Here is a 14,266-nt window from a genome sequence, read left to right as displayed (position 1 = left end):
AGAAACGCAGAGAGGCAGCCGACAGCGCCGAGAGCCCGGGCTCAGAGATGAGCTTTAGAATATCTGTTACACTTTTCACTGACATTAACAAACGTAAGCTGCAGACGCGCCTTTTTTTTTCCCACTCTCTAAGAGGACACAGTCAGTTTCTGCTGTCTTTGTTCATGTCAGAGCAGTATTCAGCTTACTTCATTAAATAATGTTCAGTTTTTACAGTTAAAGGTTACCATAAAGGTGCTTCCTGCATGCCAAGAACTCCTCCGCTGGCCCGAGAGATTCAGCGAAACCTCATTGTTGACTCGGAAGGCTCCATTCATCATTTAGGCCAAATAGTCTCAGAGGAACGGTGGCAATAATGGATACATGACGTAGCTGCTTTCTGTCAACGCAGGGGGGGATTCAGAGGTCGAACCTGTGTGGAAAAAGAGGAAGGACTGGGGCCAGCTGGGGGCCATTTTTGACTCGCTGCAGGAAATGATCTGATATTTAAAGCCAGTGGGTGGCAGTGAGGATTTACAGATGATTCCCAGCTCATCTCTGAATAATTATACTAAAACAAGACGTTCGTTTGCTCCACTATCAGCTGATCGAAGCTTACTTGACATCTTTCCTGGAAGATTAAATCCACGTGAAGTTATCCGTTCAGCTAGAAAACGGGGGCCCTGAATCCACCTCTGCGTGGAAACTGCAGGAACCTTTCTCGCTGCACTTATCAAATGTCAAACATCTGCTGATCTGCTGCAATGCTAAATTCATTCCATGTCTCTGTTTCTGGAAGCAAATAGATGCTCACGTTGTTTTTTGGTGGCATTTGTTGGAAAAATGTCACATCTCTATGTTTTTAACAATGAAAACAAAAACTCTTCACTTCTCTCTGTCTTCCAATTTGCTAAAATAAACCGATCCATCATCTTCTGCTTATCTGAGATCAGGTCCAGAAGGAAAAACCCAGACATCCCTGCTCTCAGTGACATCCTCCAGCTGTTTCTGGGGGAACCAGAGGAGTTCCCAGGCCAGACAGGATTGATACTCCCTTTAAAAAGTTCTGGGTCTTCCCCAGAATCTATTCCCAGAGGGGAAAACCTTAGGAGGGACACGCTCAGGTGGCATCCGGATCAGATGTCCAGAACACCTTAACTGTCTCCTTTTGATGCGGAGAAGCAGCAGCTTTACTTTGAGCTTCTCACTCTATCTCTAACAGTGACGTGTGGTAGGGTTCATAGCTGGTGAGGCACTGACGTCATCAGAGTCAGATTTACAAATATAAACACGCTACAGAGTAGACTCATTGCAAAGTGCTGAAGGAGACTGATTGAGCCAAATAAATTCACCAAGAGACATAGAAAAATATTGATTCTTTGATGAAAAAAAATAATACTAAATTATTTGTCATTTGATTGGTAACAGTTTATGAGGTATGATGGATTTCTGCATTTGTAACATGTTCAAAAACTATAACCCACATTATGCACATTTTATTACAAAAACAAAACATGAATAAATATCGCTGTCTTACCTCTACTTATAAATTAAGTCCATGCGGCGCTCTTTTTGAACAAAAATATCAGTCACTTCCGGTAAAGGTTCTCTTTATCTTGTTCAGATTTAAAAGTCTCTCAGTCTCAGTGGAGCTCACAGCCAGGGAGGAAAGCCTTCTTTCATCAGTCCTGTTCCGGCTGTATGTTTAGAGTCTTTTTAGTGCTTTACTTGTTTAGCAAAACTCGCTAATAATACATCCATAATTTGCTGTGACTCTATAGTTTCCGGATTACGAGCGGTTCCCCTGCCTAGAGGCCAAGGAACTGCCGGCCTCACCTACAACCCGTTCTTTGCCTTATGATTGCACAGCAGCACGAAAACATGTTACCTGCACACAGTTTGATGACCAAAACACAATCCGTAATCCAATTGTGGAATTTAAATTGTGGAAAATCAGTTCATAACTATTTGAACAATTGAATTTATCATCTAGAGACAGGAAGATGCATTCACAGAATGGAAGCCAGCGCAGTTAACATGGGATTGCGCAATGCCAGGGGAGGCCAAGCTCGCTGCGGCCTCACCGGCTTCGCAATCAAGCGCCACCGAGGATTTACATGAAAAATAGTGAAAAGTCTGCGATTTTAAATAGAATATGATAAAAAATGAGGAAATCAGATAAAAAAAAGAACTTTTATTACAAATGACTGAGTGATTCACAATTTATATTACGTTATCATTATTATATATTTTCTTTTTTCCATGATGACATGTGAGGCCAATAACCTGCTTCCTCTGACTGCACGTCATTGATCTCTAATCACCATCAAGATGAGCACATTTCAGCCGTTTGTATCCAGGATCTCGTACTTTCGGTCCTGATCCAGACCTCATGACTATCGTGTGGGTCGGAACGTAGACGGTAAACTGAGAGCTTTTTCAACCGGAGCAACCCCAATCCATCTCACCATCTCTCCTTCCATCCTTCCATCACAGCTGAACAAGACAACACTTACACTCCTCCTCTCGAGTCATGGGTCTGACGCCAACCCAGAGGGGTAATCCACCCTTTTCCGAACCAGAACCATTAAACATTAAATCGAGATTCTAAAGGTTTCAAGAAAAAAAGTCGATAAATAATATTTTTTGGAGGAAATAAAAAAACAATAACTTTAATTCAAGCCAAGCAATCAGAGTTTGTAATATATATGTTATACATGTTGAATCACTTAAATTACATTTCTAATTTGAGATATTCAATATTTTCAAGAAGAGCTAAAGTATAAAGAAATAGAATCATGACCCAAAAACCACCACATTGAGAACGTTGTTATATAGAAATTAAAGTTATACGTGTCTGACTTTCTGTTAAGCCTGCTCATATAAACCTCTATGACACACAATGATGGATTCATCCCATAAGATAAAACCCAAGCTCCTACAAACTGTCACACCTAAAAACTTTACATAGCAACACTTTTGTCAAACTTCTCCATCAGGCTAACTCATTGCAATCATGATGACATCAAAAGTCCTCAAAAATACCTCAAAAACCATAGGTTCTTTAACCAAGAAACAGAGAGGAAAAGTTAAAACAATGAAACCAGAACCCATCATAAGGAATTTTTAAAACGCATAAATCAAACTGTAACATGTAAGCCTTTTTGTTGAAGCCCAGTTCAGCTAAATGTTTCATCGTAAGTAAAAAGCAGAGATGCACTGATCTGGTCTCAGCTCCCAGTTTTCTTTATCATTTGATGTGCTGGTTCAGATTTTCTCTTACACATGCAACCTTTTTTTTGTTTATTTTTTTTTTTACAACCATCCATTTACTTTTTGTGTAACAAATTCTGACCATAAGAGAGAACGTTGAGCTGCAGGTTCAGGGAGAGAGGAAGCCCTTTTAAATGCGACACAATATAAAAGAGCTCCAACATTCCCCCCATGTCTGTGTCCTTCAACGGTCTCAGATTTTTTACTCGGGTCAGAACAAACAGCATCTTAGGAGATGAAGCCTGTTGATGTGTTTACAGACTGAACTTAAAAGTAGATGCTTTCAGCTTTGATGCCTTAAACAATTGCTTTTTAAATCGGTATTTTACTGACCAACACCGGGGTCAAAATGGCTGATTGTGATTGACAGCGGGTGATTGTGCATCCTTATAAAACATTTTAAACACAACACAAAGAAACTGCATTAAAACTGATCATAAACATCATATTTGGTTTGGATTCTGTCTCACTAGCATTACAGGACTCCAGAAAATTCACATTTTAAATGGTGCAGATTCTACTGGAAGCAGAATGGCAATACCGCTTCATACCAGCTGCAAGGAACTAAGCCCCAGCAATAATGGCCATTTTCTAGTGCTGTGATGTTTTTAGTGTAGGAACACCCAGGCCCCGTTTCAAAAAGCCGGGTTAGTGGATAGCCAGAGTATGTTCCGGGGTAAATTCCTGCATACCCCGGTTTTTCCATTTCAGCGTTAACCCTGAGTCTAATTTTGACAACAAATTGCTCTGTGAAACAGCTCTGCTCCATAGCAGGGTTGTTTGGGCTAACCCTGGTTTTTTGATTCTTTTCTTAGTAAAAATCTACACATGGAATTGTCCGAAAAGGCTCTGCCACGCCTCGCTCGTATGAGGGGACACTCTCAGTTCTTTTTATGCCAGCAGCAGCTTTTTTTATATGACGTAGTTGACACTGAACATCTGTTAGAAGCAGCTGTTTGTCAGAAATGTTACTGTTGCACTCAGTCACTGTAGTTTAGGGCTGTCACAGACCAACAACACTAATAAAACAGCTACACAATTGCAGATGTCAGTGAAAGCAATAATTTATTCGGTAGCAAATTTTGACACTTAAAGCATTAATTTTCTATTCATATATTTTGGGTTTTCCAGGCATTGTTGACGAGCATTAATGGGTGTAGGGCCAAATACATATAATCAAGGCCAATGTATACAAGACTGCTCTCTAACCCTCCCCTCATGCTCCTGAGCAGGGTGGGTGGTACTCCATATCTCAAGCTTGGGTCCTCTAACAGAGGCCTGGGAGCTTGAGGGTTCTTCTTAGGATCCTAAGATTATGCTCCACTGGACTGAGATGTCTGATGTTTCTCCAGGTATCTGTTGGAGCTGATCAGTGCCGCTGACCACGGGCACCACTGTTGTTCTTTCTAGTTCTTTCCTGAGCCCTTAGTATTTCTCCAGTTTGTAGTGCTCTTTTTTCCTGATGTTTCAATCACTCGGGATGGCCACATCAATCACAATGGCTGTCCTCTGCTTCTTATCAATCATCACAATGTCTGGTTGGTCATTACCATTTTGTCTGTTTGTATCTGGAAGTCCCACAGGATCTTATGTATTCTGAACAGATGTTTCTGTACACTACACCAGCCTCTTGGTTCTGGCGTTCCATGTATTCCTTCCCTCCTAGTATTTTACACTAGGAGATACTAGTGAGATGCTAAATGGTTTCTGGGGCCTCTTTGCATAGCCTGCACCTGGGATCTCGTCTCGTGTGGTAGATCTGATGCCTGGGTGTCTTTCCATCTCTGATTCCTTGGTTCGTACAATTTTGCTCGGAGATATTTTGTTAATTTTCACTTCAAAGCAGATCTACCTTTAGGCGTGAATGAAAAACGTTGAATATCTCCAATAAGATGAGGCTGTGTTTCAAATTGCTCTGCCCAACACTTGGTCCTCTACTGTGTAAGCTCAGGATTCAGCGAAGGAAAGTATGAATCTTTAACTTCGAACACCATGACATTTAAAACGTAGCCTTCCTTTCTTCCAGCAAAATCAAGCTAAATACAGGCAATAATTAACACCGCAGCACAGAACAGTAGGTTCAGATTCAGTTCCTGTGTTGTTGTTGTGTTTAAGCAAATACTATATTTAGTAATCTTCCGTTATTAATCAAAAAATTAAACTTGAAGATATAAGACAATGTGCATCATGGCCGCCACTCAAACACTAAGATGGTGAAGTGGCACCAACACAGGCAGCTCTGTTCGTCTCTCATTCCCTTCTTCTCTCTTAGTTGATGGGTCAGCTGTTCTTTAACAGTGCAGAGCTGTAAACCTCAAAAACAATCCGTTGCAACTATAATTCATACCAGAAATCAAGAACCGGCAGCGCGAGGCATTACTGAAATTGAACGTGGCACCTTCTAAAAGCCGAAGCCATCCGGGAGAATTATGGTACGTGAAATCTGAGGACCTTCCTGTCTACGAGGAGCCGCTGACTGATGTGATTTAAGCCTGTGAAGGTTTCAGAGATCAATCAGAGAAGATGGGGAGTAAATGGAAGAAGGATAAGAAGCAAACTGTGCTTCAGCCTTCCCTGCTGCTTTCCCAGCATCCCTCTGGGTGGCGAGGGATGGTCATGAACAGGCGGCCCCCTCTAACCCGTCTGCTATTTTTATACCCGCTAATACAGGGGTGAAAGGAACCAGCTTAACCAGCGAAGTGACCAGAAAATATTGTTGTTGGACTCGACTTCAGAGTCATGTGAACATGTGGTGGAAAAGCTGGGACAGAATTAGCTTTGTGTTATTTTTTAATAAGCTCCTATAACTCCTTCTGTCACCCAGTCATGCATAGTAAATAAGGACGTCCGTTACCCGGTGTGTTTTTCTAACATATGCACATATTTCAATATAGTATCAATTTCAATGATATGGAAAACTATATCATTGAAGACTGAAAAGATTCACAGAAAAAGTAAAAAAAAAAAATAGAAGCTATTTCTTGTATATAGTAAATTAGGACACTATATTTATTCCCACTAAAAGTGGCTAAGATCACATTGAGTGCAAATGATAAAAACCTTTTTTGTCTGCGGTCTGAATGAGTTTGCTCTTGTTAAGCCTGAGACATTCAGGCTGGTGTGGTTCTGACTGCTGAAGTGAGAGGAAACACCGAGGTGAGATCCAAAGAGTACTGAAGATTACAGCAGTTTATAAAAACCTGGTAAGGGACTTAAAGGAGGTCACAAAATCAGCCATTCCACACAGAAAATAGTTTAAACATGGAGGATACTGAGAAAATTCTGAAGTCCACTTTTAAACATTTTAGCTTTGCAGTACACTGGCCCGTATGCGTTTCACTTGCTGAAACAGCGCTCAGTGGCCATTTAAGAATCAAGGCTATTTATTGTCATTATGTAACCATAAGGAAATTTTGGTGAGACACCGGCTCAGAATGAACACATAACACACAGACACAAATCAAGACATAACGCTCAAGATGAATGCACCGACAACACTTTCTGAGGAGCTCAAGAGGCTGCAAATAGTTTGTGTGAGTTTGTGTGGATGAAAAGGTTTCTGAAAACGATCCCGTGTGTACAATATTATCTTTAAAAAAACCTTGTGGGGGAGATTTTTGTTTATGTAAAGACATAAATTAAATGTGGGCATAACGCAGATGTAAAAAGTAACAGTATTCTCAGGAGCTTTAAGGACCAATCATTTACAGTAGGATTACTGCTAAACATTCCTCTGATAATAAGCTTCTCTGGTGTTGATGCCATGAAGTCTGCAGCCATGATCAGATAGACTACAGATATATTACGACCCAGCTCCATGATCCTCGCCTTTACTTGTTTTACTTCCTCGCACTGAGTCGGTGTTGTGGAACCAGAGGCATCAGCGTTTGGTGTGGGATGTCCTGCCCGGCTGGTTTACAGGACAAACGTAACAACATGACAGGATTTAACATCACAAAGAACCAAGCTTTTTTTTTTTTTTTTTAAGAATGCAAAATAGATACATTTATATTGCATTTGATAAATGTTTAGATTTAAAGGGATCTAAATTTTGGCATCATGTTTCTTCTGGTTTTGAAGTTATTTTAAAACGTTTTGGATCGGCCCAGCCAGAGTCCTGACTTAAATCTGATAGCGTATCTGCAGGGGGAGCTGAAGATTAGGGAGATGGTCGGGAGGCCTTCCAGCCTCAAGAATTTGGATCTCCTCACTGAAATCAAGTCAGCAAAATACCATAGGAATCATGTAAAACGCTGCTCAGCAATGACATGAAGGATTCACCTGCTGTAATGCCAACAAAGAGCTTCCTGTTGAGTATTGATAAAAGGAATCTTTTATTTTTTTAAATAGGCTTTAATAAATAGATAAAAGGCCAAAATATGCTTCTGAGGGGTGTCAATATAAAACTTTTTTTTTATATAATGCACGACAAACAAAAAGAAAATCATTTTATCCATTTCCATCTTATTAGAGAGCGTCACCCACTGACTTTGATTCATATAGATTTGCATTGCAGTGCAGCAGACGACTAAATACTTATCAAACTAGTGCATACATTTACTATATGAATGAGGTGATATGAACTTTATATGAACTAGCAAGTTTTGCCCTAAAAAATGAAAATCACGCCTGTTATTTAATCATTTATGAGGGATAGCAACAAAAAGGACCATGTGAACTTCTGTTCTCGCCAATGCTGTTTCCACAACTGGAGTCACAGCTGACCTACAAGCAGTGTGAGTCGGGTTTGTGGAAAACCGGAACCCCCCCTGTGATCAACAGTATCGAATGCTGCACTGAGGTCCAATAGAACCAGCACTGTGGTTCTTCCACAGTCCGCATTAATATAGATGTCATTAAACACCTTGATAAGGGCCATCTCTGTACTGTGGTGAGCACGGAAACCTGACTGGAAAACGTCAATGCGGCTGGTCGTTGTTAAGATTGTGTTTAATTGTTTAAACACATCTTTTTCAATAATCTTACTGATAAAGGGGAGGTTTGAGATGGGCCTGTAGTTCTGCAGAAGTAGTTTGTGTAAATTGTTATTTTTCAACAGTGGTTTGATAATTGCTGTTTTTAGGGACTAGGGGAAAACACCTGACAGAAGGGACGTGTTTATTATCTGAGTCAGACGCTATGACAGGCAAAACTTTCTTAAAGAATGCTGTGGGTTGAACATCAAGGCAGCAGGAGGAGTATGTCTCACGACACAAATAAAACAAATTCTCAACCCCCATTCATACTTTGTCAGTTATTGGATTCAGTAGTTTGCAGAAAGTCCTTGCAATTGCTGATTTGGACTTGATAGGTTGAACAATGTGTGTTTTCAGTGTTTACAGTAATTTCACGTTTCCAAAGCATTTCAGTAAAACACTCTTTTGTAATAATGAGCTGACTACTGTTCAGAAAGCATGAATGGCATCTGAAGGAGTATATACCACTTTTTTAAATAAATGTATTTTATATATATATATATATATATATATATATATATATATATATATATATATATATATATATATATATATATATACATATATATATATATATATATATGTGTGTGTGTGTGTGTGTGTATCTGTGTGTGTGTGATTTATTTATCCCTTTGAAATATCTACCATCAAGCTCCAAGCCAGATCCCTCCCAGGAAACTCCCGGCACATTAGGAGCACTGATCCAGGCCAGCGGGAAAACCGGAACGGTTCAAAAAGGCCAGGACACAAAGAGCCAGCTGCTTTCCTGCAGAGTGTTGACTCAGGAGGAAGTAGGGATCACTGTTCACTACAGGCTTTTGTTATTAGTCCAGCTATGTCACATCATAAGGGCAGCACTCTGATAACACATCTTTAATTTAAGCAACCTTCCTTTAGTCTCACCAATAGCTAAGGTAAAGCCTTTTGGTTTGTTGTCGCTCCCTAAAACAGCTCGTTTGGAAATTCTGCAGAAAACCTTCTGTCGACATTTTACCAAAACACCCAACATGCCCCGACAGACAGCTGAGGGACGGACTGTCGACATTAAATACAGCGTATGGACCTAAAGATGAGCTTAAACTGGAATTTCATGAAGCTCTGGAGCACGAGGCTAGAAAAGACATGGCAGAGATGAAGAACACAGACAAAAGTAGGGGTGATTGGTTTGATCTCTAACCTTCCTAGTCTAAATCCATGTATCTATAAAATAATGAAAAAAGTCCCATCTGAATATTCTGTTGCCTTGTCCTCTTGCACTGCGTGCACAATTATTAGGCAAGTTGTATTTTTGACCATAGCACCATTTATATACATATTTTCCAACTCCAAGTTGTATAAACTTGAATGCTTATTGGATTCAAGCAAACCAGCTGATGTGTATTTGTGTAATGAGGGAGGGTGGGGCCTAAGGAGATCAACACCCTATATCAAGGTGTGCTTAATTAATAGGCAGCTTCTTTTCCTCAGGCAAAATAGACCAGAAAAGAGATTTAAGTGACTCTGAAAAGTCAAAAATTATAGAAAGACTGCAGCACTAGTGAAATTGCCAAGATATTGAGGTGTGATCACAGAACCATCAAACATTTTGCTGCTCTTAGTCAACAGGGAGGAAACATGTTGAGGAACAAAAAGCTAATTAATTGCCAAAGATCTGAGAACAATCAAGCATGAAGCTACCAGGAACTGATTATCCTCCTGTGCTGTCATATTCCAGAACTGCAACCTACCAGGAGTGCTTAGAAGTACAAGGTGTTCAGAGATAAGGCCAAGGTAAGAGAGGCTAAAACTCAACCACCACTGAACAAGACACATAAGTTGAAACCCCAAGACTGGGCCAAGACATATCTGGAGACAGATATTTCAAAGGTTTTATGGACTGATGACATGAGAGTGACCCTTGACAGACCAGATGGATAGCTGTATCGATAATGGGCACAGAGCTCCACTTCACATTAGACGTCAGGTACTGGTAAAGGCTGGTATTATTAAAGACGAGATAGATAGACCTTCTGCAACAGACTGGTGACCTGTCCAGGGTGCACCCTGCCTCTCGTCCATTGACTGCTGGAGATAGGCACCAGCACCCCTCGTGACCCCACAGGGGATAGATGTGTTAGAAAATGGATGGATGGATGGATAGATAGACCTTTTTGGGTTGAAGATGGACTCAAACTCAACTCCCAAGCATACTGCCAGTTTTTAGAAGACACTTTAAGCAATGGTACAGGAAAGAGTCTACATCGCTCAAGAAGACCATGGTTATTATGCAGCATAATGCTCCATGGCAAGTATCCACTGTGTGGCTAGCCAGTAAAGGCCTTAAAGATGACCTGACCTAAACCCTATTAAGAACTTGTGGGGCCTTCCTAAAACAGGAGACTTGTGGTGAAAGGGAACAGTACACCTCTCTGAACAGTGTCTGGAAGGCTGTGGTTGCTGCTGCACAAAATGTTGATGGTCAGCAGATCAAGAAACTGACTCCAAGAATGGAAGGCTGCTAACTGTTATTCAAAAGAAGGGTGATTTTTCTATATTGGTCACTGATTTTTTCTTTTATTTATTTACTTTTTTTTTTTTTTGCGGAAATGTCAAATGTTAGTAAATGTTGAGTTGTTTGTTTATTATTCTCACTTTAAGTGAGGAAAACAAGGGAGATGGCAAAATCTTCATTTGTTTTTATTGAGTTGGATAACAATTCTGTGCATATATAGTTGTATAATTGCCCAATCATGGTGCACATATAGATATTCTCCTACAAAAGCCAAAGTCTCACTTTATCTTTCCTAAATATTCATGTTTGAGGCTTACTGACATTTTGGATTGACAAAGAGCACTGCAGTTGTTCAAAAATAAAATAAACTACAGCTCTCCTGACAATTGTCCACATAGTGTTGAGAGAACAAGACAGTTAAAAGTCTATACAGCTTCAGTCCACGCAGCGTTCCTGCATATTGGAAAGATCTATCACCTCTAATGCTGAATTCTGAGATTTATACTTCCTAGTTGAAATTTCAAAAATTACGTAAAATTTTTTCAAAATCAAAGAATTTCAGGACACGATTTACACACATATAAATAATAAAACATGTATTTTCTAACTATTGATTTTCTGAACAATAAATAAAAAATGTCTCTTGTCATGATGATCCTAACTATTGTAAGTTTTGCCTTGACTTTAAAAGATAGCCGTGTCATCACCTTGATATCACACTGGCTAATTATTAAGTTAAACTATTTAGCTTTCAGCATTTCATCTCTTAATTATACGCTGTGACACGTGCACGCTCCCACAGCTTTAGGAATAAAACGGGTGGCTGATCCTCAGTCTGATATTACCGGCTCATAAACCCCAAAACACTGCTGTAAAGTCATTTCATGTGCAATGTATCTGATTTTATTTGTGTTGGATTGGTTAAACATATTTAATAGCTTAATATATTTCATGTGTATTAATACAGTAGTTTGTTTTAATGTGTTAAATGCAAATTAAAATATAAATTGTTTAAATATAATTAAATTAATTTAAAATTCAATAAATATATGTATTTTTTATTTAAAGTAGTGTAGTAGTTTATTTAAAGTGTAATCATTTAGATTTATTCAACTTTTAAATTACATTGAAATAATTTGATATTAATGCTGGATCACAATTCATATTGTAATGTAATTTGAACATATATTTACGGTTATTTTATATTTTAACAGTATTTATGCATAATAAATTATCTGCTTTACATATTGATTTGCTAATATTTCTTAGTAATATTTTCCCTTTGTGTTTATAACTATTTAACAATAAATCCGGCTGCGTGATTTTTAACAGGTACAAAAAAAAAATAATAAATCCGGCTGCCCATTTATTTCCGGATCAATTTTAAACTTCTTTTGTTTGTTTTAAGTCTCTTTATGGCCCTGCACCAGCGTACTTATCCACCCTGCTGCACCCCTACACCCCATCTCGTTCCCTCAGGTCCACTAAGCAGTCGCTGCTGGTGGTTCCTAAATCACAGAGGAGATTGAGAGACGATCGAGTGTTTTCTGTTCTAACCTCACAGGTCTGGAACGACCTGCCTCTGCAAACAGGAGCTCCTTCAGTTAATTTTTGTAAACCTTACTTAAAGACACACTTTTACTCTTTGGGTTTTGGCACATTATGAGTCTGGCATTGAATTTTTTTTAAATTTTTTTTTTGGTCTGATTTTATTTAAATTTTCATTGTTTTATCTGTGCCTTGTATTTTACTGATGTTGTACTTTAGTCAACCCTGTTTTGCTTGTTTTATTTTTAAGTGCTATATAGATAAATATGGTATGATAATAAATACCTAAATTAATTTTTGGAATTTTGAAAAGTGCGCCATAAAAAAAGAAAACACGATGATCAGCTTAGAATTAAAAAAGAGAACAGCCCTGAATGGAGCAAAATTCTAAATAGCAAATGTGGTCATTTACAACTAAACGAGGAATCTCTTTATTCTTTAATGCCCAACCTTGGAGAGATTTGCAGGGGAATACTATAAGCTTTTTTTTCAGTCCATGCTGCAAGGTCCAATTTTCAGATTTGATAAAGTGGCTTTAAAATCTCTTGGCTGGCTGTATTGATGTCTAAAGCACTTCAGTATAATCACACACACTGTCTCTCTCTCACACACAGAGAGCTCTTCCCCTTCCTGGTGGAGTGCAGGATGTGCGGCTGAAGAACTAAGCAGTTTTTCTCCTCCCTGCTGCTGCCAGCAATGCTTTATGAGCCATGTTAATATTGGCGATCTGCTGCCAGAAGGATTGCCTGATTCAATCAAGCGTCTCACTGCCTTGTAAAGTCATTACACTTTGTGCAACGTCATGCGTTCTGGAGCCGACTGACAGTCCTGTGTTTTATTCTGCCGTTTGGAAGTGGCCAAAGCTTTGCAAAAAAAAAAGCTATAAATAACCGAGACAAATAGAACCTTTCCAGCATCTTTCCTGGTCAATCGCTGCTCCTGGCTGAAAGTTAAAAATCATACTGATCTCTGAGAATTTGCATGAAAGCTGCAGGGGATGAGACCGCTACAAACACGAGGAGAGATGCTGAGGAGAGATTGTGGAGACAGCCAGGAGGAAGTTCATATCAGAATATCAATGGGAGGAGGGAAGACACGGTGACCTCACTGATAGCAGCTGCTACACTTTACTGAGACTGGTTCTGAGGAGCTGGCAATAAAACTTGGAAAACGCATGCAGGAAAGGCAAAGAGGACATGGGATATTTAAGGCAATAAAACAATTAAAAGGAGTGGTTTTAGAGGAATCCTGAGTGGGTGAAGAGCAGCAGGTATTTTAGGTTAGAGAAACAGTAACTTACCTGGGGTGGTGGTTAGTGGGGTGGAGAAGTGAGGAGAGTCAAAGGGTCCCGGGGTGGTCAGGGGTCCTGGTTTGGGCTGGAAGCAGGGCTGGAGGGTGGTCCAGGTTAGGGGAGGAAGGATGGAGTGACAGGGAGCAGGGGGAAGAAAATAAATGCCGCTTGGCTCTCCCTCCCTCCCTTCCTCTCTTTAACTCGTTTCTCCCTCCAGCACACACACTCATGCACACTCGCTCAGAGGCAGAAAGCTGAAGTCTCAGATAAAAGCAAGAGAAATACTCTCTACATTTACAAGCCCAGCCACAGGAGGACGGGAGGACCTACAGAGCTGGTCCTCCCACCCTGCTGCAGCCAGCCAATGGCTGGAGGCAGAGAGGAGACCCGTTAGCCAATAACAGCAGAGAGAGAGAAGCTACCTAACCCCATTGCAGCCCCTCATGTCCAGTTGGAATAATCATAAAGTGAAGAGAAACATGGAAAGCTGCTTCTCTGAAGGACAGAGTTCAGCATTCCTGAAAATAACTTTCAGTTAAAACGAAAACAACTCTATGTTATGGGAATATTATTCTGAAGTCAGTTATTGTTTAGAATTCTGACCACACTCTACAGCCTCTAAGGAAGGTGGACTGTGCATGGTTTGGATCTATCCTCATGGGACAGACAAATTCTTTTAATTTAAAAAATAAGCATATGCGGTTCAGA

General features: G+C 39.8%; 1 long non-coding RNA gene across 1 annotated transcript in view; it reads right to left on the bottom strand.

Annotated features, from left to right (window-relative positions):
* The window catches only part of LOC118563764, a 35,300-nt gene extending 21,456 nt beyond the window's left edge, over nt 1-13,844 (bottom strand). The window contains exon 1 of the long non-coding RNA XR_004931420.1: nt 13,568-13,844. This is a non-coding gene — a long non-coding RNA (uncharacterized LOC118563764). The remainder of the gene's footprint in view (nt 1-13,567) is intronic.
* Between the last annotated feature and the right edge of the window lie 422 nt (nt 13,845-14,266).

The sequence above is a fragment of the Fundulus heteroclitus genome, chromosome 7 (assembly GCF_011125445.2).
Source record: "Fundulus heteroclitus isolate FHET01 chromosome 7, MU-UCD_Fhet_4.1, whole genome shotgun sequence".
In the NCBI taxonomy this organism is placed as follows: Eukaryota; Metazoa; Chordata; class Actinopteri; order Cyprinodontiformes; family Fundulidae; genus Fundulus; species Fundulus heteroclitus.
Note: the sequence above shows the minus strand (reverse complement) of the source record. Positions and strands in the feature narration are given on the sequence as shown.